Genomic DNA, 21,073 nt, shown 5'->3' with positions numbered 1-21,073 from the left:
TCACTCAGGAAATTCCAAGGTTTTTAAGAACTCTGTGGTAGAAACCAGGGGCAAAGACCAAATATATTTCTTATTACACCACATGACCATAATTTGATGTTACCTATTCAGTTTGATAGAATTTCTCCCAATTACATATACAAACACCTTGAAGTCAACCCCTAGGAATGTACTGACTTTTTCAGTATTTCCCTTCTCTATGACTTATTTGTGCACTGTTAGGTTAATTAAATAAGAAGGCCATTTGACTGATATAGGGGAGGAAGAAATATTCCATTCCCCTCAAAGTTCTTCTGGCTTGTCTAGAATTAAATTCACATGTGACAGAATAACAGGAGGAAATCAGACAAATTTAATAACATATATACATGGGAGAAACCCAGGAAAACTGAGTAATTTGCCAAAATGGTCAAAGCCACCACCTTAAATACCATCTACAGCTAAAGACAAAGGAGGATATTGTGGATAGTGGTTTCAAAAAGGAGGAAGGCAATTCACATGGAGATGGAAAAGCAAATGTTTGGTAACCAAATGTTTGCCATGCCTTGCAAAGATAATGGGTCTTGAGGAGGAATTGATCAAATGGGCCTTTTTAGGTTCCTCCCTGTCTACCACACCTAGTTTATTATACTATAGTTATCTATGGTATTAGCTCTTTCCTGAAACAGTCCTTATATCTTAAATTGTTTTAGGCAGTTAAGGGGAAGGTCAAAGTTTATTCTTGAGTGATTTGTCCTTAAGAATAATGAAGCCAAAGAGAGATATTTCGGGGTGGCAAATTCTGATGCCTCACACTAAGGTGACTCTAATGTTGTGGCAGCAAAAACAGAAGTTCTCCTTTTGTCCCAACACTTGTTATCTAAGTGGCTTCATGTTCCTACGGATGACACATTCAACATTTGGGCTTTGATCCCGTTTTTCTTCATTACAATGATGTTTTCCTCTGTTTTAGCTTTGACCATTCCTGATACAATCTAGAAATTGTAAATCTCTAAAATCACTATTTCAAACATCCCAAAGTCTACCTACAAACTCCTCAACATATAATATAGTTTCCTCTCTCAAGCACAACTGTTGAAACAATTCTTCAAATTCATCAATATTTCAAAAGTATTCACTCTTTTCTCTCTATCAGTCACTCCCTATCTTCAATCCCCTGCTTTTCCATCTTAGTTTACACAGTTTTCCATTTTAATCACTCTGCAAATACCAAGAATGCCTTTAGTCCTTTTTCCTTCCGTATCTCTTTGATGGCTTCTCCTTCTCTATCAGTCCTAAGTGTTCAATTTACTCTGCCCTCTGTCCATTTCATTGGGCTGACATAAAATTTATTTGTCAATGAGCAGTTTTTTTAAATCCCTAGTTCAGACCTATCTTCTCATCTTTAGAGTCATTTCTCCATCTGCCTGCTGGTATTACTACATTATACATTATCCATCTCAAAATTTAAATGTTTAACTGCAATCTAGATGTTCTTTTTAAGTGTTGTCCAAATTAGCAAGGGATCTTTCTGTGCACTCATTGTTCAGGGAAGAGATCTGTTTTGATAGTCATGGGTATCATTGTCAATACCCAGCCACCAGCATGTCCCACGAATTTCTAACTCCAAAATCTATTTCAAATATTTCCACTCTTCTTATATCCATGGTTACCATCCTTGTGTTCATAGAAGAAAGGATAAAGATAACAAACTCAGGTCACTTCAGAACTTAGTACCCTTCAGTGGTTTCTCGTATTCCTTGGAGAAATTCCAAAAACTTCATCCTGGTCTGTGCAATCCTGGATAATCTTTTGTTCTGAAAGATTCTTTAATCAATCACTTTTGCCTCTTTTTCACTATGGAATAAACCTAATACCTTCTTCTAGCCTTTACAAATGGCCTGCCTTCTGCTAACAAACTTTCAGCCATACATATTACTCACAATGGAATGTTCATCTTTCAACACTCACTTGGCTGTTTCCTACTCATCCCTCTGGCTAAGGCTTAAATTCAGTTTCTCAAGTAAGTCTTCATGCATCCTTATTAGTCAAGATTAGATCCTTGCATTATTATCTCAGAATCTGTTTATGTCTTTCATGGTGCTTATTTGAACAATTCTGTATTTTTTGTTTCTTTTATGTTTACGTGTCACATTGAAAGTTGAACAAATTGTCCATTACTATATAGTTATCCCTTAACATATTGCTTGCTTCATAGTAGACACTCAACAAATGTTTTTTTTTCTCTCTCTCTCTTTGTTTTTGAGGAGGATTAGCCCTGAGCTAACTGCTGCCAATCCTCCTCTTTTTGCTGAGGAAGACTGGCCCTGAGCTAGCATCCATGCCCATCTTCCTCTACTTTTATATGTGGAACACCTACCACAGCATGACTTTTGCCAAGTGGTGCCATGTCCACACCCGTGATCTGAACCGGTGAACCCCGGGCCGTGGAGAAGCTGAACATGCGAACTTAACTGCTGTGCCACCGGGCTGACCCCTCAACAAATGTTTTTAAACAAATAAAAGACTGTATCTTAAATATAATCTCAACTATTCTTGAATTTCATGGTATTATATTCCTATGAAAGTATCTTTAGTAAAATTAGTATAAATTGGTTCTGTTTTTAGGTGACTACAACAAACCTTCATTTTGGTATTCTGATGTTAATTTAGAAGGCTCTGGCAAAAAATCAATCAAACAAAGAAAAAACCCACCATAAATAAAATCAATTAACAAAAAACAAAATGGGAAAGGGTACTTGCAAATGACAGCACATATGAAGATACAATAACTATGGTCTATAAAGAACTGTTAAAGTTTGAGGGCAAAGGAGCAAGAAACTTATTAGAAAAATGGGGAAAAAATAAGAACAGATACAGATATACTTAAACATACAAAAAGATAGCAAGATGTCCAGCCCCACTCATAATTATAGAAATGCAAAGTAAAGCTACACAGAGATAACGTTTCTTACCTATGTTCTATGAGAATGTGTAACCTTAAGGAGTGCACAATATATTTTAGCAAATCTATGCAGAAACAGCTGCTCTAATAATTGGATAGTGGAACTCATACTGGTAAAACCTTTTGGGGGAAGGGGCTACCAATATCCATTAAAGTTACACATGCATTTACCTTTGACCCAGCAAGTCCACTTCTTGGTATTTATCCTGACAACTCAGCTCCAATATTATGAAAACATATATTCATGTTTATTTACAAAAATTATTTTGAATTGCAAAATATTGAACATTATCTACATGTATAGAGAAGGAAAAAGAGTTGTATAAACTATGGTCCACCCACACATTGGAACACTATGCAGCTAGAAACAAGAATGAGGAAGATTTCTCTAAAGGGATAGGAAGGGATTTTTAGAACACACTGTAAAGTAAAAAGCAAAGTGCAAAAAAAGTATTCATAGCATGCCACCTTTCATGGAAGAATGAGAAAATTTTATATATATGCAGTTGTCTAAAAAGAAACAGGAAGTATAAAACAGCAACAAAAAGAATGATTCCCTTTGGGAGTTGATAGAGAATAGGATAGAAGTGTAGGAGTATGGGAATGATGGAGAAGTGATAGAGAAAGAAGACCTTTCTGATTATCACCTTTTGCATAGTTTTGACTTTTAGATAGTTCTTAATGTCTTACATACTCACAAATTAAGCAAATAATAAAAGTTGGAGGGAAAAAGTGGACTATAAACAAAACAAATAAACCTAAGTGTATTTTAAAAACATAATGTATGAGGGCCAGCCCCGTGGCCAAGTGGTTAGGTTCGCCTGCTCCGCTGCAGGTGGCCCAGTGTTTCGTCGGTTCGAATCCTGGGAGCAGACATGGCACTGCTCGTCCAGCCACGCTGAGACGGTGTCCCACATGCCACAACTGGAAGGACCCACAACTAAGAATATACAACTATGTACTGGGGGGCTTTGGGGAGAAAAAAGGAAAAACAAAACATAACGTATGAACAACATAAGCCCCCTGAAGGGGGAAAAAATTTTAAGTAATTTTTGGCCACAAATTAATTTTGAATCTATATCCTAAGACTAAAGACAAAAATAATCATAAGAAAATATATTATGGTTGGTAGTTTTGTTTCATAACAGGTTAATATACCCAAATTACTAGTTAGATAAATATATGGATAGATTTATAAGGATTAGCTATCTGTCTACCTATTTATCTCATTTCTGTCTAGGACTGAGAAAATAAATAAATATACTGTGAATAATGGCAGCCAGGCTTTCCACTGTCAAGGAAAGAGTTACAAATATGGAAAGCAGAGGAGTTAAAAATGAAACTGACAGAGATGGGTGACAACTGGAGGTATCAGGTAAAATCTGGTTTCTTAAATAGTGTTTAATCAGGGAAACTCTATGAAAGACCATTTAATGGGCAGCATAATGCAGCTAATGCCTTCCAAGAACTTGTGCCAGCAAGCAAGTGCTGCTTTTCACGTGAATATTTCTAACGCTTCTTGGTCTGTGCCTTGCTTTGGAGTAGCATCCTGGTCCTGGGGTCAGCTCCTTCCACTGTGGATAGCTCTGATTATACATTCTGGGGGAATAAAATAATGTTACCTGTTTCCTTCCAAGAGATCCTAGAATACCCAGTTCTTTCAAATGTTTCCTCTAATTTCCTTCAGTTCATCTGCATCAACTGCCATGCTGGGCTAGAAATACAGTCAAGGGTGCGTTGGGGATGTAGCAAAGGCAGTTGGGAGGCATTTAAAGGTCATAATTCTTTCCATAATCACTCAGCTGAAGATTAAGTTGCATAGTCACAATGTGTGTGGAAAAATTAGCAGACCAAATAAAAATTGAAAGTTTCTTTGAGGAGGAAAATTTGTCTTGTTCACAGATGTATTTCTTGGTTCTAATTTTATAGTTTAACACATAATTAGTGACTGCATAATTAGTTGAGGAATGAGTTAATGAACCAGATAAAGAAAATTTAAGCAGAAAAGTGACTTTGTATGCTATGGATATTTTTAATTCAAAGAAAAATAAAACTCTTCCTGGCAGAAGGCAGGGCAGAGAATGCTCAGAATCCATGACATGTGATGGTAAAAAGTACCAAAGAAAGTATGTTCTCTAAGAAGAAATGCCCACTAAGAATAGCAATGCCTTTTTTCCTTCAGTTTCGAACTTTCATTCATTTGTTTGGAATATTTTTAGCCAAAATTAATTTGTCATAAATAAACTCCTGGGTGAATGGAAAGGAGATGTTGACCGTAATTCAGTAAGAGGTTAAGGAGTCGTTCTTATTTGAGGACACAATGCTACTTCAAGAAAAATAAAACATGTTAACAAATGCACTTCTTATAACTGAGTTAGGCGGTTTGGTAGAATGACTTGGTGATGTGAATTTATTTTGACTTAAAATTACTTGGTGGCTTGATCTTCTACACCATTGAGCCATAGCTCAGTTACAGCTTTCAGGTAGGAAGACTGATTTCTGTAGGTTTCACTTATTTTTTTTTCTTTTTCCCCCTTCTTTCAAGAGTAACCAATGAAAACAAGTTAAAAGAGTTAAAATATTTTATCATTTAGACAAAATATGTTTGAGATGAAAAAAGCTCTGAAATCTAAGCTGTTTAGATGTAAAAATAATTTTGGAAGAAGAAGAGATCAGTTGAAAGACGTCAAAGTGATATGAGATTTATAATACGGTGTCAAGAGTAATTGAGTAAGAAATCTAAAAAGGAAGGACATTGTTATGAGAGAAAAGCAAGACTAAGTTTGTGGTTTTAGGAATGAAGCAATTTGGGATGACAAGGCTGTGGAAATAGAGGGCAGAAGTGCGTGAAAGGGTCATAACAAATGAATAAACCAAGCCATCAGAGGCCATTGTTTTCATTAGAGGAGGAATATCCGTGCTAGTAAAGAATTCACACAACATGTGGAAAGGGTTTGAGAATAAAAATGAAACACTGCAAATCATATGCAAAGTCAGTAGATAAAAAGATGGTTAAGGCATCACCACTAGTTTCTAAAGACGAAATTTTTGTATGAATGCCTGGAGATTATCAGATAGAGCAAAGAGTAGAATATTAATAAATATAAAATATCACTACATAGTCTGCCATTGTCACCATCTTTAAGCATATAATTGGGATTTATGAGGTACAGATTTTTGACATATGACTTATTGCATATCTTATAAGGGCCTGGGCTGCGTTTCTTATTTTGTAAAAGTAGAAGCCAAATTGTTTGATAGCTAATACGTCATTTCAGATTTTAGGTTTTTGCACTTACCATTGGGGCTTTTTACAAATAATTTTGTTGCAGCAAAAAAAAACCAAATAATCCAATTAAAAAATGGGCAAAGGACCTGAATACACATACAAATGGCCAACAGGTACATGAAAAGGTGCTCAATGTCACTAATCATCAGGGAAATGCGAATCAAAACCACAATGAGATGTCACCTCAACCTGTTCGGATTTCCATCAAAAAGACAAGAGAGAACAAATGCTGCCTAGGATGTGGAGAAAAGGGAGCTCTTGTATGCTGTTTCTAGAAATGTAAACTGGTACAGTCACTGTGGAAAATAATATGGAGGTTCCTCAAAAAGTTAAAAATAGAACTACCACATGGTCCAGCAAGACCACTTCTGAGACTGTATCCAAAAGAAAAACATCACTATCTCAAAGAGGTGTCTGCACTTTCATGTTCATTGCAGGATACTTCACAACAGCTGAGGTATCAAAATAGCCTAAGTGTCTGCTGATAGATGAACAGATAAAAAATATGATATATATATATATGTATGTAATATCTATATATAAATGTGACATATATAATGGAATATTATACAGTCTTAAAAAAGAAGGGAATCCTGTCTTTTGCAGCAACATGGATGAAATAGGAGGAGATTTTCCTAGGCAAAATAAGGCAGAGAGAGAAAGATAAATATTGCATGATATCATTTATTTGTGGAATCTTCAAAAAAAATAATTCTCATAGAAGCAGAGCAGAAAAGTTATTCTTGCCAGGGACTAGCGAGTGGAAGAAATAGGGAGAGGTTGTTAAAAGAGTAAAAACTTTCAACTATGAGATGAATAAGATCTGAGGATCTTATGTGTAACATGGTGACTATAGTTGATAAGATGGTATTTTATAATTGAGATTTCCTAAGAGAATAGAACTTAAATGTTCTCACCACAGAAAAAAAGTAGTTTAATATGTGAGGGGATAAGGGTGTTAATTAACTCAATTAACTCGATGAAGGTAATCTTTTCGCAATGTTTACAGATATCAAATCATCACATTTAAATATCTTACAATTGTATTTGTTAGTTGTACCTCAAAAACCTGAGGAAAAAAGAATACAAAAATGATTTTATGGCAATTTGGACTTCAGCTATGTCTAGAAAGATGAGAAAAAGACTAATGGGAAGAACTGGAGAAAAAAATACAGGCATTTACATGATGTATTTGAAATGCAATTATATCCTTCTGGCTGAAAAATATGCGTCATGTACAAGAATGTGCAGATCTAGCTCAGAGACTTACATGAAGTAAGTTTGTCTTTATTCCAGCGACAATGAAAGCCAACCATATGGAGAGCAATATTACAAAATGCACGTGTTGTAATGATTCTTATGAACAATGATATTTTTGTAAAATTTTTCCCTACTTTTTGGAGATTTACCATGTGTACATGAGCATTCAGAATCATATGTTAGATATGTGTCCAAAATTTCAGTCACAATTGGATAACACTTCAACTTGTTTAGGGGAAGAAAAAATATAAGAAGTGGGGCCAGCCTGGTGGCGCAGTGTTTTCGCACATTCCACTTCTTGTCAGCCCGGGGTTCTCCATGCAACTACGATCTCTGTTTTGGGGTAACTTCTAACACCCCTTGTCTTTGCTGGCCTAGCAGTGGTAATGCCCTCTTGCTGTTGCTAGTCTCAGGCAGTGGTGTGGGCCTGCCAGAGCTGGAGATGGCTCTTACCAGCTGATGAGATCCAATAGTGAGTACCTCTTTCCGACTCTGTCTCCACTAAGGTCATGTTGGCAGCTTGAAATCAGGCATGATGTGAGTATTTACATCATGGAAAACAGCACACCTATAAATTAGGTGTTTTTGTTTTCCTTTTTCTGTAAAGTCAGTTATGAAAAATGCCCGACATACTACTGGCTCAAAGGTTCTGCATTAGCCACCCTCCCGCCACCCTTAGTTTTATTCCCTTAACCATGCACACACGTTTGTAAAAAGGTTTGCTTTATTAAACATCCCACAAAACAGCAACTTTAGTGGGCCATCTTTTTCCTGGTGAGCCCTAACTGAAATATTAATTGGTGCCTGAAATGGCTCCAGGAAACAACCCTTAGAAATAGTATTCTCAGATTGAATTGCACACATATTGAGAAGCCCATGGATAAATGGTTTCCAGAGGAAATTGGACACTGGTAAGTTGTGGGAAGTGGTGGCATCAAGATTCTCAAAATCTTACAGGTACCAGCATGGGAAGAGCTGCCATTAAAGACTAGGCTTTGGGAGATAAATTATCTTTGGAATTTCATCTTTTTGCTGACAAGAATGAATATAAAGTGTTTTATTTTAGCTGGCTACTCCTAAGAGCATTAGAAAGCATACTCGAGTAAAAGAACAAAATAAAGTCTGTGACTATCCAATTCACATAACACATGGAAGATTAGAAATTCTCAGTGATAAATTTAAGGAGTTTCTTATCTCCTCCAGCTGCAGAGCAAATATGGTGGAGGACCGATAACCAGAGCCTATTGTAAAAGTTGCAGAGCTGCAGTGTCAATAAAACACTCAACTCAGAGCACTGATGGAGAAAAAATGGGTCTCTGAGATACGGGATAGGGAAAATTGGCAAGAAACAGACACAACGGAGAATTTTGCATTCTTCCTCTCTCATATAATTTTGAATCTCCTTTGCAAGTGGAGGTACAACTTCTAACCCTTTCTGAGGGATCCAGGCTTTCCCTTGATGAAATCGTTTCCTTAAATGTGTTTAGAAACTGTTACTCTGCAGAGGCCATGCTAAATATCCTTCATTGCCTTCAGAGCCATAGGAGTTGTCTCAATATACACCAAATGAGAACAAAGTTGACTCCAGGAAGAGAAAGTCTATATACAGAAAAGTTAGAGAATTTCTCCAGCTTTAATTGAGGGAATCTGGCAAGCACGTATGGGAGTGTTAGACATTCTGAGGGTGTTAGACAAAGGAGGATGAAATACATATTTATAAGGTGTTCTTACTTAGAACTTGGGATGTGATATTTGGATCCAGTGCCTGAAGAGGATATAACAGGCAGCAGCTACTTTGACCCCCTGAAGCCTGTACTCAACAGGAAGCTCAAACAATCAGCAGTGTGGTTGAAATATCAGAAGTTTCTTGGGGGCAGGTAAAGGGAGGAGTCAGAAGATTCATCTGGATTGTAACGTTGGAATTGAAATATTACAAGTAACTTGATCAGGCAGTCTTTAACCATGTGCTCTGCAAGAGTAAAGAAAGACTTTATTAGACATTAAGAAAGGATTTGGTAAGAAGGGTATCAGCAGTTTTAAAAGCCTATGTGTAGGGGCTGGCCTTATGGCGCAGTGGTTTAAGTTTGCGCATTCCGCTTCTCGGCGGCCTGGGGTTCGTGGGTTCGGATCCCGGGTGCGGACATGGCGCTGCTTGGCAAGCCATGCTGTGGTAGGCGTCCCAAGTATAAAGTAGAGGGAGATGGGCATGGATGTTTGCTCAGGGCCAGGCTTCCTCAGCAAAAAGAGGAGGATTGGTAGTAGTTAGCTCACGGCCGATCTTCCTCAAAAAAAAAAAAAAAAAAAAAAAGCCTATGTGTGGCCATCGTGTGTTAGCTAGACATTATGGCAAAGGATGCTGCCATAGCCTTAGGTTCTCTAAATCTCAAGGGAAACATTGGCATCCAAGATTGCTACAGGCAGTTCGTGGTGTTTGACCTTAAGAGACAAGGTGGATGCTAATATCTCGATAAATCTCAAGACAGGAGTAGTAATAAAAATGTTTTAATGTGCAATCTGTAGCGATGGTTAACGAAGCATGTGGTCCCCAGGGATAATATAGATTGACAGCCTACTAAGGGGTTGCATGACATATATTAGCAGCAAAATTCCATGGCTGCAGGACAAAAAGCTTTCTCAGGTGCCAGACTTCTGCCAATTAATGGACTCACTGGTCCTCAACTGAAGGAGAAGTCTAGGTGTTTTACAAAAGGTCTCAGAAAAATGATCCATGTATCCAACATGAATCTTCCTCAAAATTTTAGCAGAATTTAACAGGATAACAGATGCTCAAGAAAAGAAAAATGAAGAAAATATCCAACCATTTTGAGGTTTAGGTACTGCCTCTGAATTGACACTAATATCTGGAATTTTGCAATTTATCACGGTCTGCAAAGAGTGGAGGTTTTTGATGATTGTTGGAGTCTTGGTATGATTCTTTCTTTCAGTGGGTCCAATGGGACCATAGATTCATTCCAGGGTTATTTTTTATTCCCAGAACATATAGGGGGAAGAGATATACTTAAAAACTGGCAAAACCTCTAAAGTGTTTTCTACATAGGGACCAAATGGAAATCCTTATATCTATCTCCACACAACACAATAAAATAGTGTTTGCCTTACATCCACCTTCATCGATTTGCCTCTGAGCTATGGCAACTCTCTTGTTCTCTGTCATAATTAGTTTAAAGTGTGCTTATATTGTCTTGATATCCCTCCAAACATCTCTCTGGTCCTTTTCACTTTAGACATTATACTATTTGGACTTGGTGAGAAGGAAGCAACGAGCTACCAGTGTTGAGGATGCAAGTTTTCCACCTGGGTAAAGACAAGAGTAGATGCTCATGGGAGGATGAGATAGTTAAAGAGGTACTCTCACCTGCATATCTTTGATTTGCCTATCTAAAGACATTCTCTAACCTTTTGTACACTGCCATGTGCTCTAGGAAGCTGATGTATAGAGGTTACCTCAATGACCTCTCTAGACTTCAGCATATGGTTGTGTACAGCCAGGAGGAAGGCAACAGCAAAAGATCTGAGTGCTGAAGGAGTGTGAACTTTGGATATGCACTTTGTTGCACTCCTTAAGTGTATGATGTTATTTGTTGGCTGTATTGGGCTGTTTTCCATCCTCTGCAGATTTGGACAATTGGTCCTTCAGGATTAGGAAGGTGAAAGGTTTCTTCTTGTTATGAATTCCAGAGTACGGCATTATTCCTTTGGTATTCCTAAATTCTACCCAAATCTCTGTAAAAAATAATTTTATAATTTCCTCTAGTTACCCAGTTTGAATTTCCAGTTTCTTGGAGAGAACATGACTGGTACACTGTGTCTCAATTAGCTCTAGATCTTACAACTTGTTCAAGATGCCACAACTCCTTAACTGCTTGATCCTAAGACTCAGGTTTACTTCTTTATTTTTTCCCTTCTGCTAATAGCATTTATCTATCCTATTTTACTCCTTTAGAATATAGCATCAAAAGTGTGGATTCTTGAATATAGATACACTCTTTCTATATAAACTCAATTTTTCTTGCATTTAGCGAGATATTTTATTATTGAGCTAGCGTTGTGAAATCCTCAGTTGCATTAAATACATTTATAAAAATATTTTTGACTAGCAACACAAATAAAACATAATATCTCATCAATAAATGTCATACTGATAGTAACCTTCAAATTTCATACTTTCTATGTAGATACTGGAACGTTCCTACTTTAATTATTAACTTATTATAAATTTTCCACACTAATGGGAAATTACATGAATTAGACTTCCTGTGGAAACCGAGAGCAGACAGCTATTTCAACTGAGACTCTGAGGCTATTTTAATTTATTGGTTAGTTATTCGTGTTTGCCATACTGTTAATCCAAAGGAGAAATTTATTCTAGCTATTTATTGGGAAACCAAATTTCTATAATATTACCTGTACATATGTTTGAAGAGTAGTATAGAAAAAGCGGTATTTATTAGATGCTTTATTTTTCACTCTTAGTCTTTTTGAGATAAGGACTGTAAGGTTTTGAACTCTTAAGCTTTGTCTTCCTGGTCATTTGTTTGGAGAACTGACCATTCGATCTGGGATCAGATAATCTTTTTTCTCACTAGTCCACTTTGAATTGATGCTGCAGGAATACTAAGTGATCTATGTTCTTCTGAGCCCATCAATCTGTTCATATCTCCCTGACTTTGCTCTAGTCCCTCAGCCTTGGAAAGACTTTCTATTACCATCTCTCAAGTTAAATATTTTCTATTTTAAACCCTTTTTTTACTTACTTGTCCACTTCAGTCAGAATGAATCATTTCCTCCTTTTGCTACTTGTGTACTCAGTGAATACCACTTATATTTCATTGACAGTAAGAGATTATTTAGAAAATAGATTCAGCACCTGGTTAGCACGCCAGTTAAGCAAGCACATCACAGGGAAAAAGATGAAAATGCTGATGTTTATTACCTTTTAAGAATATGAGGTGCCACATTTTATCAACTCTTATTTACATGTTTTCTAACATTTTAACCTCTCTAAAATTGTAATATATGTTATAATTTCATTGGCATAAAATTTTCTTTGTGGTATATGAGATAATGGTATCTATTACAATTGACAGAAGAGTTACTATGAGAAATTCTATAAATAATTTTTATTCCCTTACATTTATTTCACTGCTTGATATCTCTCTCTCTCTCCAAAATAATGATGATTTTTAAAAATTTTGTGATAATGTATACAAGGACATTTATCTCATTCTATGTTGGTCAGCCCAATAGTGCAACGTGTGATTAATTGTCTTTGCTTTATTTCAAAGTGCTTACAGAGGAAAAACAATCCATATGAATGGCAAGAAGAATTTGGAATGTTTAAATATAACACGATCGTGGTAAGTAAATTTAAAATGTCTTGGGTTTTTTTTGTATAAGAAGTATCAACATATATGTTTACAGAGAGAACTGAGGCCTGTGGTTGGGAAAGGAAAGCTAATGATAATTCAACATGCAAAAACAATTCTTAGCAGAGTTTCTAAAAGCATTAACCTGCTACCTCACGCGATGTTGTAATGGACTTCTCTATGATTAGAAGTCTCCAAATAGACTTACTGCCTACTTGTAAAGGAGTTTTTAGGGATGCTGCACAAACCAGTTGAAGGAGAAAGATGTTGAATAGATAACTTTTCTTGTATAATACAATTTTGATGTTCTGTCTTTGTAAACCCAGTCAAACTAATCTTATTCTAATATATGACTTCTGTTTGGCTAATTTAAACCACAATGAAATACATAGTTTAAAAATAAACAACATAAATAACAAGAGGAAATGTGCTATTGGAAAAATTATGAGTGAAGACAGATCACAAATTCTCCTCCTAAAATTGAAATACGTATAGCAGTAAGTCTTAATGAAGGTAATACAGACCAGTGCTACAATCTTTGGGAAGAGGCACGGGGAGAAATAAAAATAAGAATTCTAGGAATCAAGGAGCAGATCCCACTTACACTTCCTTTGGGGGAAATGCAAGTTCATGCAAACAAAGTGCAAGAGCACACAGAAAAATAAGCTGTGTCTTTGCCTATCAAATGCTATTACCATAGGTTCAGCTTAACATCATCTTCAAAATAAAATTTTGGAGCAAAGACAAATGAAATGACTAGAAAATAAAAGAAAATTGACCAATATCTTCTCTGAACACTGAGAAGCTTCAAATAGACCTTTTCTTAAAACACAGGTACTATGAAAGAAGTGATTTTTATGATGTTAAAAAACCGAAGAAAATGAAAGAACATAATATGGGCATATGTATGTGTATATGTATATATAATGTATATTCCCTATAGAATGAGTATACTCAGAAACACAGAAGAAGTTATCTTCATAAATATATGGCTCATACTATAATTATGTAGACTGCAAAATAAATTGAAAAAAATCAAATATAAGATGATAAGAAACCCAATTAGCTGAAAAAGTATAATCCAGAGTTAAGGGAAAAATGAGTACTAAAACAGAACTTTTACAAAATTGATTAAAAAGAGCAATATCAAGAGGAAAAAATGACTTCTTTGGGATAAACATGCTGGCATGGTGAAGACGAGAAAACAACAGAATACAAGACCATATAGAAAGTCAGGAAGGAAAGCACTAAAATATGAAAATAGCATTTGGGAAGCACAGATAACATTCCCTGTAAATAGTACAATCATAAAAAAAAAGTGTTCACTTGTATATGGATAAAATATTCTAGGAATACAGGAACAAATGAAACTGTAGAATAAGCTTGTCCAAACCTCTTACTTTGGAGTATCATTCTCATTGCCATTTATTGTGCATTCTCTTGCAGTGTTTTAACAGTTTCTCTGTGCGTTAAGTTCTGTTTTCTTTAGTTAGACTTAAACTCATTGAAGATGAGATTGAATTCCCCGTTGGAACACTCACAGAGTATGAGACAATGTCAGACTCATTATAGGTAGTCAACGAACAACTTTAGAATTGAAACACAGCAGAAAAATGTTGAGAATTCAAATATCCTTCTTCCGCTTGTCCTTCCCACCATAAAACTGGGTTATCTGTTAAAAATCCATAAGCATGTCCTGGAATGGATTTTTGGCTTTAGGTGGAAGAATGCTAGCCGCTTTCCTTGCCCTGCTCTTCTCTGACATTAGTCTTTCCCAGGACTCCATGATGACTCCCTCTGCTTTGTTTTTAATACTGAGATGCAATTAATATATCACAATTCACCATTTTAGAGAGCAAAATCCAGTGGTTCTTAGTATATTCACGAAGTTTCACAACCATCACCGCGATTAACTTTAGAACACTTTTTTATAACTACAAAGAGAAACCTGGTACCCATTAGGAGGCACTCCCATTCCTCCCACCCTTCCCAGATGGTGGAAAACGCTGCTCTCCTTTCTGTTTCTATGGATTTGCCTCTTCTGGCTATTTCATAGGAGTGGAATCATACAAGAAATGACCTTTTATTTCCGGCTTCTTTCACCCAGCATAAAGTTTTCAAGGTTTATCCATGTTGTATTGAGGATTAATACTTCATTACTTTTTATGGCCAAAGTATTCCATTACATGGATATAGCAAGCTTTATTTTTATTCTATTTCAGACATTGTTCAAAGCACTTTACTTAAAAGGAAATTTATAGATTGTTTGATGTATCTCCTCATTCTGAGAAGAGATAGACACCACTGGCGAAGAGTTTGGAATTGGAATAATAATGAGAACACAGAAAACGAAGAAAGCAAATAAATGAGGCAATTATTAACTCCGAAAAATATGTTCCAGAATTGAAAAGTACTCATAGCATGCTATATGGCTTTCGTGTAACTGGCATTTACTTAGCCATAATAATGTGTGTGGTTGTGGTGAGGACAAGGAAAGATGAGAACATCCTTTGTATCCATTGTGGTAAGTAAATTAAAGATACTATAACTAAAAAATCAAGAAAAAGCCATATAGTATGCTATTTAGATACATAGAGTTAAATACTAAAAGAGCCAAATAAAGTAATTTTTTTTGTTTAGATCATCATTTGCTGTATACATTATTATGGCTAAGTCTTATGGGAGGAAGGACAAGATGAAGAAAGCTATTTGAATTCACAATGCGTTTTATCTACACATGGAATGCCCAATGGTACGTTTTAAGATAATAAATTAGCCATATCCCTATCAGCTAACTAAGCAGACTCAGTCTTTCGTCTCTTGGTACATGAAAAGGCTAGGTGATGCTACCTAATTATGAGACTCTGATAGGATTTATTGTGGGTTTTTAACTACATCCATGCTCCAAGTCAATACATCATAATCCCATGATACTTTGTTAAATAATGCTGATCTTGTGAAGTTCAGGAAAAAGACACCATTTCTGAGAAAGACAGTATGGTTTAATCAAATTAAAATACAATGAAAGAGAAGGTATTAAAGCCCATAGCATAGCAAGAGAAACCTAACTATTAAAACAGAAAAAAGTCACTCATGAATGACCACTGGCTTGGATTTGGGTTTCCCTGGACTAGACAATTAGATATTATGTTCAATTCAAAAGTCAAGGTCACCCACACAGCTCTTGCAGACTTCTCCAGTCTGAGATGGATTTCTTCCTCCTTTGCACCAAGTACATTATTGTAAACACAGGAAACTTTTGAGAGTATCAGAATAAGTTACAAAAATTCTGTGGTGTTAATCCAGGGCAAGAAAAGCCACAGGAAAACAGGAAATGAAAATTAATGAGTTAAATTCAGAGTGGCAAAATTTTGAAACTCAGTTTTCATAAAAGTATGATAACCAGTTTTGTAATCAGCACAGTATACGGAAGGTTTTTGTTTGAATTTATAATACCTAAGGCATTCAATGTAATTTGACTTACTGAATTTGTGATTTTATTTTGATGTTTAGAAGATAATCAATGTTTAAATATTTAGTGGAAAATTAATTTTATATTGTTTTGCTTCATATAAATCATCTGTTAATAACTAGAAGCCTGATATATAATGTCTAAGATAATTTAATAAGGTTATAAAGAATAATAATTTTTTTTTAATTAAAGAGTTCGGTGTGTCCCTCTGTGCACAAAATTCACTCTGCTATCAAAAAACATATCAATGCATTTTAAGCACTGAAAACCTAATAATATCTTTTACAAATGATGCATTATTTAGGAATCATGGAAAAAAAGGATATTATAATAATTTTTCCCAGTTATGAGTTCATTTGTAAGAACTTAAAGTATATGTTTATTTGGACTTTGACCACTATTTAGCAAATGATGCAAACTATGGAATATCAATTGATTGTGGGAAAAAGATACAATTTCTTTTCAGTGTAGACTGAAAGGTAGGGAGCATGGTTCATATAGGCAAGTAAAATTCGCTTACTTTTTGCTTTATTTACAATTTAGAAATATTTACTTATCACCACTCTATATTGGTCATTGTTATAGACTTTGGGAAAATATTGATGAATAAGACATGCGTGATTCTTATTCTCACAGAGCTTAAAATCCAGTAGGAGACACAAGCAAGCAAAGAGAAAAACATTTGGATAAAATAATTGTAATTGTTTTAAAAACCAAGAAGGAAACAAGCAAGGTGCTAAGATAAATAATAACAAGTAGAACTTTTTTTATGATAGGGACAGAAAGACGATCTGACCAATGAGCTGACTTCCAAACTGATTCACGAAACTTAAGATTTACCCATGCAAGAGAGGAGGAGAGGCAGACATGGGAACTGGTCTGGTTGTAATGTCATTACATGACATGTCACGGGCAAGGAGGAGTGGCAAACTTTGTAGTTAGGTGACTGAACAGAAGCCAAATCACCAATATGATTTCAGGTGTTGTTAGGCATTTAGCTATTATTCCATATACAATGGTAAAGCCATGAGGGGTTTTAAGGTAGTGCTATTATCAATAATAATAGTTTTAGTTAATGTTTATTGAGAGCTCTCGTCATTGACTAGTTGTCCCAGGGACTCAGTGATGGGTTTGGAAGCATTTAACTGTTTTTCCAAATTGTTTTTCCCTTTTGTTATGTTAATGAGCAACCACCATCCACCCTGAACCAGACCAAGCCTCACCACAGGAGCTACACCCATGACCTCTGCCTTATTTTTAATGCTAAGATCTCTCCAGGACAAGCTTAGGCCTTATTACCATAGCCTGTAGTGTATGCGGAAGCCTGTTTTCCAACTGAGCCGGCGCAAGGGAATCCCCACCTCTCCCTTTTGAATATTCATCCCCATCCAAAATAAAATGTCCCTGCTTCCCTTTGTTCTCTGACTTCATGACTTTGGAAATGTTCCACATGGTCTCCTATTTGCTGCAAATATATTTTACTTTGTGAGACAACTACTTCTGGTGGAAAGTCTGATTTAACTCACTCAGAAGTGAATTCACTTTGGTTGAGTAACAAGCTTACTGTGTGTCAGAAAGTATCCTAAATCTGTTATATGTACTATCTCCGGAGTCTGCAAACACCTGTCATATGCTGCCTACCATCTGTGTTCAGACAGTCCTGGGTACGGCTCCAGGGAAATGGCCCTGGGAGCCATGGAGACCAAGCAGGGTCTCCTCTTGCCTTGATTGCCACCTACCTGTTGGGGACTCTACTGTTGGCAACTGTTGGATGGGTGAAGTAGTGGAACCTCAGTCTGCGAGCCAGAGACTGACTTTGTCTCAGGTCACCTGTTAAGTGGGGAAGGCCATGGTCTTCAGGAGGCAGTCAGGACATGCATGTCACTGGTCAAAGAGGGAGAAGGACCGTGAAATCCCCTGCATTCACCCTTCGGACCTGTGGCTCTAACACTTCACAGTGTCTCCAGGTGAGGGCAAGTGGGTACGTGATGTGGCCCCAACCTGGATCGCCCACTCCAGGCTTCCAAGGCAAGCTGATACAGGTGTCCTTTCCTTTTCTAAGTAGCTTCATAGTATCCTTCTTTTTTGCCTCTTGGTCTAGGAAAGCTGAACTATGTATTAGTTGGCTTTTTACTTCCTTACTCTCTCCACAACATTCATATCCCCCATCCCACAGATGTGGAATTGAAGCAGGCCACTTGACTCTAGAGCCTGAGGCTGATTTGCCAGGCTGTTGGAGGAATCCAGAAAACAAACAAGCAGGACCCGGATGAGGACAAAAGTGGTGGAAAGGAGTAAAGGGAGAGATTGCCATTTTAAATGTAAAATTGGCAAAGCTTACTTTTGGATCTCCTGTGTGGGTGAGCTAAATGTAAACACATTGTGAAGCTTCTTCCTTTAACAAAGATAGTGGTACAGTTCTACGATGGGGCAAATTGGAAATGAGACAAGAGATAAGGAGAAAGAAAAGATATCAAGTTTTTGTCCTGTTAAACAGCAGATGTCTGTGAGACTCCCAAGAAGACCCATGAGTAGGAAGCTAGTATAAGTTTCTAGAACTCAATAGAGCATTCACATTACATGTGGAAGGAAAGTTGACTGTTTTGTGTTTTATTTTGTTTTTCTCGCTACTTTCCTTTCTCTCTCTGCTTTTGACAGGGAAAACCCTATTTAAGACAGAACTGCAAAAGCAAATCATGGTGAACCCCAGGACCAGCACAGAGGAACGTAAGGGAGGACTGAGAAGTACTGAATATTCATGTCATTAAAGAAGAGTGCAGTTTATTTGATAATTGTATACTGTGTCGTTAAGTTACAGAGCTTGGAGTGCGTTAGTATTTATTTCAAAATTCACGTTGTCACTTTGCAGTACATTATTATGTGAGTTTGCCTAGGTGCTACATTCTATATATGACTAGGTTAATATATTTCCACTGCCTTGGACTCTTAAAATATTTCGCAATAAAGAACAACTTTAAAAAACAAAACAAAATAGAGTAACATCAGTAAGTTAAATTAACGTGGAACAAAATTAGTTTCAGTAACTTAAGCATGGGGCCTTCAACCCACCCTTCACCTGTTCCGTGAAGTTCTCTGGCTACACATGTTTGACTCAGCTTACAGTAGATGAATAAACAGGGGCTGTTTCCATAGGGTTCTTTGATATCATGGCATGCTTTATTTGTTCCACTTATTTCTTTGAGAGATGCACAGGGTCTATAAGAACCAATCATTTTTACTCTGAAACCAACAATTCTGCTGAGTATACCCTGATTGTTATCTAAAGGTCAATAGAGAAAAATGTTAACAAATTAGAACCTGATAAGAAATTGGATAAAACAGGTTTATTTTAAAATCCTTTTTTTTCTCCTTTAGAAGCTCTAGAACAGCTACATATTTAATTACATTAGAAATCTCCTCTGTATTCTAACCTAAAGATACTGAAGTCTTCATTCTTTGATATGTTGCTAAGGATGCTGCTGAGATGTTAGCATAATAGATATCCAAGAAGTTTTGGGAAATAACTATAATTTTACTGCTCAAATTGTGGGGAATCAAGTAGAAACTTCTTAGAGATAAACCAGCAGTAATTGAACAAGCAAAAGTATAAAGTTAGTATACATTTTGTTTTTTTCTGTGAGGAAGATTAGCCCTGAGGTAACTACTGCCAGTCCTCCTCTTTATGCTGAGGAAGCCTGGCCCTGAGCTAACATCCATGCCCATCTTCCTCTATTTTATACGTGGCATGCCTACAGCGCGGTGTACCAATCGTCGCTATGTCCGCACCTGGCCGGTGAACCATAGGCCAATGGGAAGCAGAAAGTTCGAACTTAACCGCTGCGCCACCGGCCGGGCCCCAATATACATTTTTAAATACCATGAAGGAAACAACAATGACAGTAAGAGGACTAGGTAGAACTTTTCACTTTTTCCCACCTTTTTCGACCGTTGGTATAGTTCTCTGATACAGAGAAAGGCCCATGATTATATGGTGAGCTTGGCAGGAGATACGAAATAGTAGGAAGCGTGATGGTGGGGTTTGCATTCTACTATTTAGAACTTTTGATATTTTGCTTCTGTTGCCTAGAGAAAGAAGTTTCTTCTGTTTTCTGACATCATGGTAGAATTTATAAGCTGAAACTAAACATATTTTGGTACCCCTGTTTCAGCAAGATTTGAGTTAATGTGTCTAATTTCTGTTTTGTTAAGGACTGCTCTCAAACTAAAGAAAAATATTTGCCATATTTGGAAGGCAATTTGTCAAACTGCTGAAATTTTATCAAATTAGAATCATAAAATAAATTATTAAACTAATATATTACAGATAAAGGGTGTGAAGGACAAAGAGAAACAGAAAGAAGTAGGGAGTACAAAATAAAGGGAGGAAGAAAAAACCTTAAACCAAATTACTTGTTCCATAATACAACTATAGAAACTTCAGAGTTTCCCAAATCAATATCACAAGAGAATAGAGAATCCCAATCCTAATTGAATGTTGTGGTAACTCTAACCACCCCAAATGCATCTATTTATATTGATTAAATATGAACATCAAAGAGGAGACATTATTTATTTAAAATAATCTCTGACGTCTCTAATGACATTTGAAACCAATCAGTGTAAGAATAAATTACATGCTTAAATGTACAGCAAGCACTACATATTTTCCAAAGGACAGATTTTCCATATTGGAATTATGTGATACTGGCTTGCTAGATAAC

General features: G+C 36.4%; 1 long non-coding RNA gene across 1 annotated transcript in view; it reads right to left on the bottom strand.

Annotated features, from left to right (window-relative positions):
• Positions 1-8,836: 8,836 nt before the first annotated feature.
• Positions 8,837-21,073, bottom strand: part of LOC138919730 (uncharacterized) — a 66,493-nt gene continuing 54,256 nt past the window's right edge. Inside the window, exon 3 of the long non-coding RNA XR_011430185.1 lies at positions 8,837-9,462. This is a non-coding gene — a long non-coding RNA (uncharacterized lncRNA). The remainder of the gene's footprint in view (positions 9,463-21,073) is intronic.

The sequence above is a fragment of the Equus caballus genome, chromosome 21, assembly GCF_041296265.1.
Source record: "Equus caballus isolate H_3958 breed thoroughbred chromosome 21, TB-T2T, whole genome shotgun sequence".
Classification (NCBI taxonomy): domain Eukaryota; kingdom Metazoa; phylum Chordata; class Mammalia; order Perissodactyla; family Equidae; genus Equus; species Equus caballus.
The sequence above is the reverse complement of the archived record's forward strand: the minus strand, read 5'-3'. Positions and strand labels throughout refer to the sequence as shown.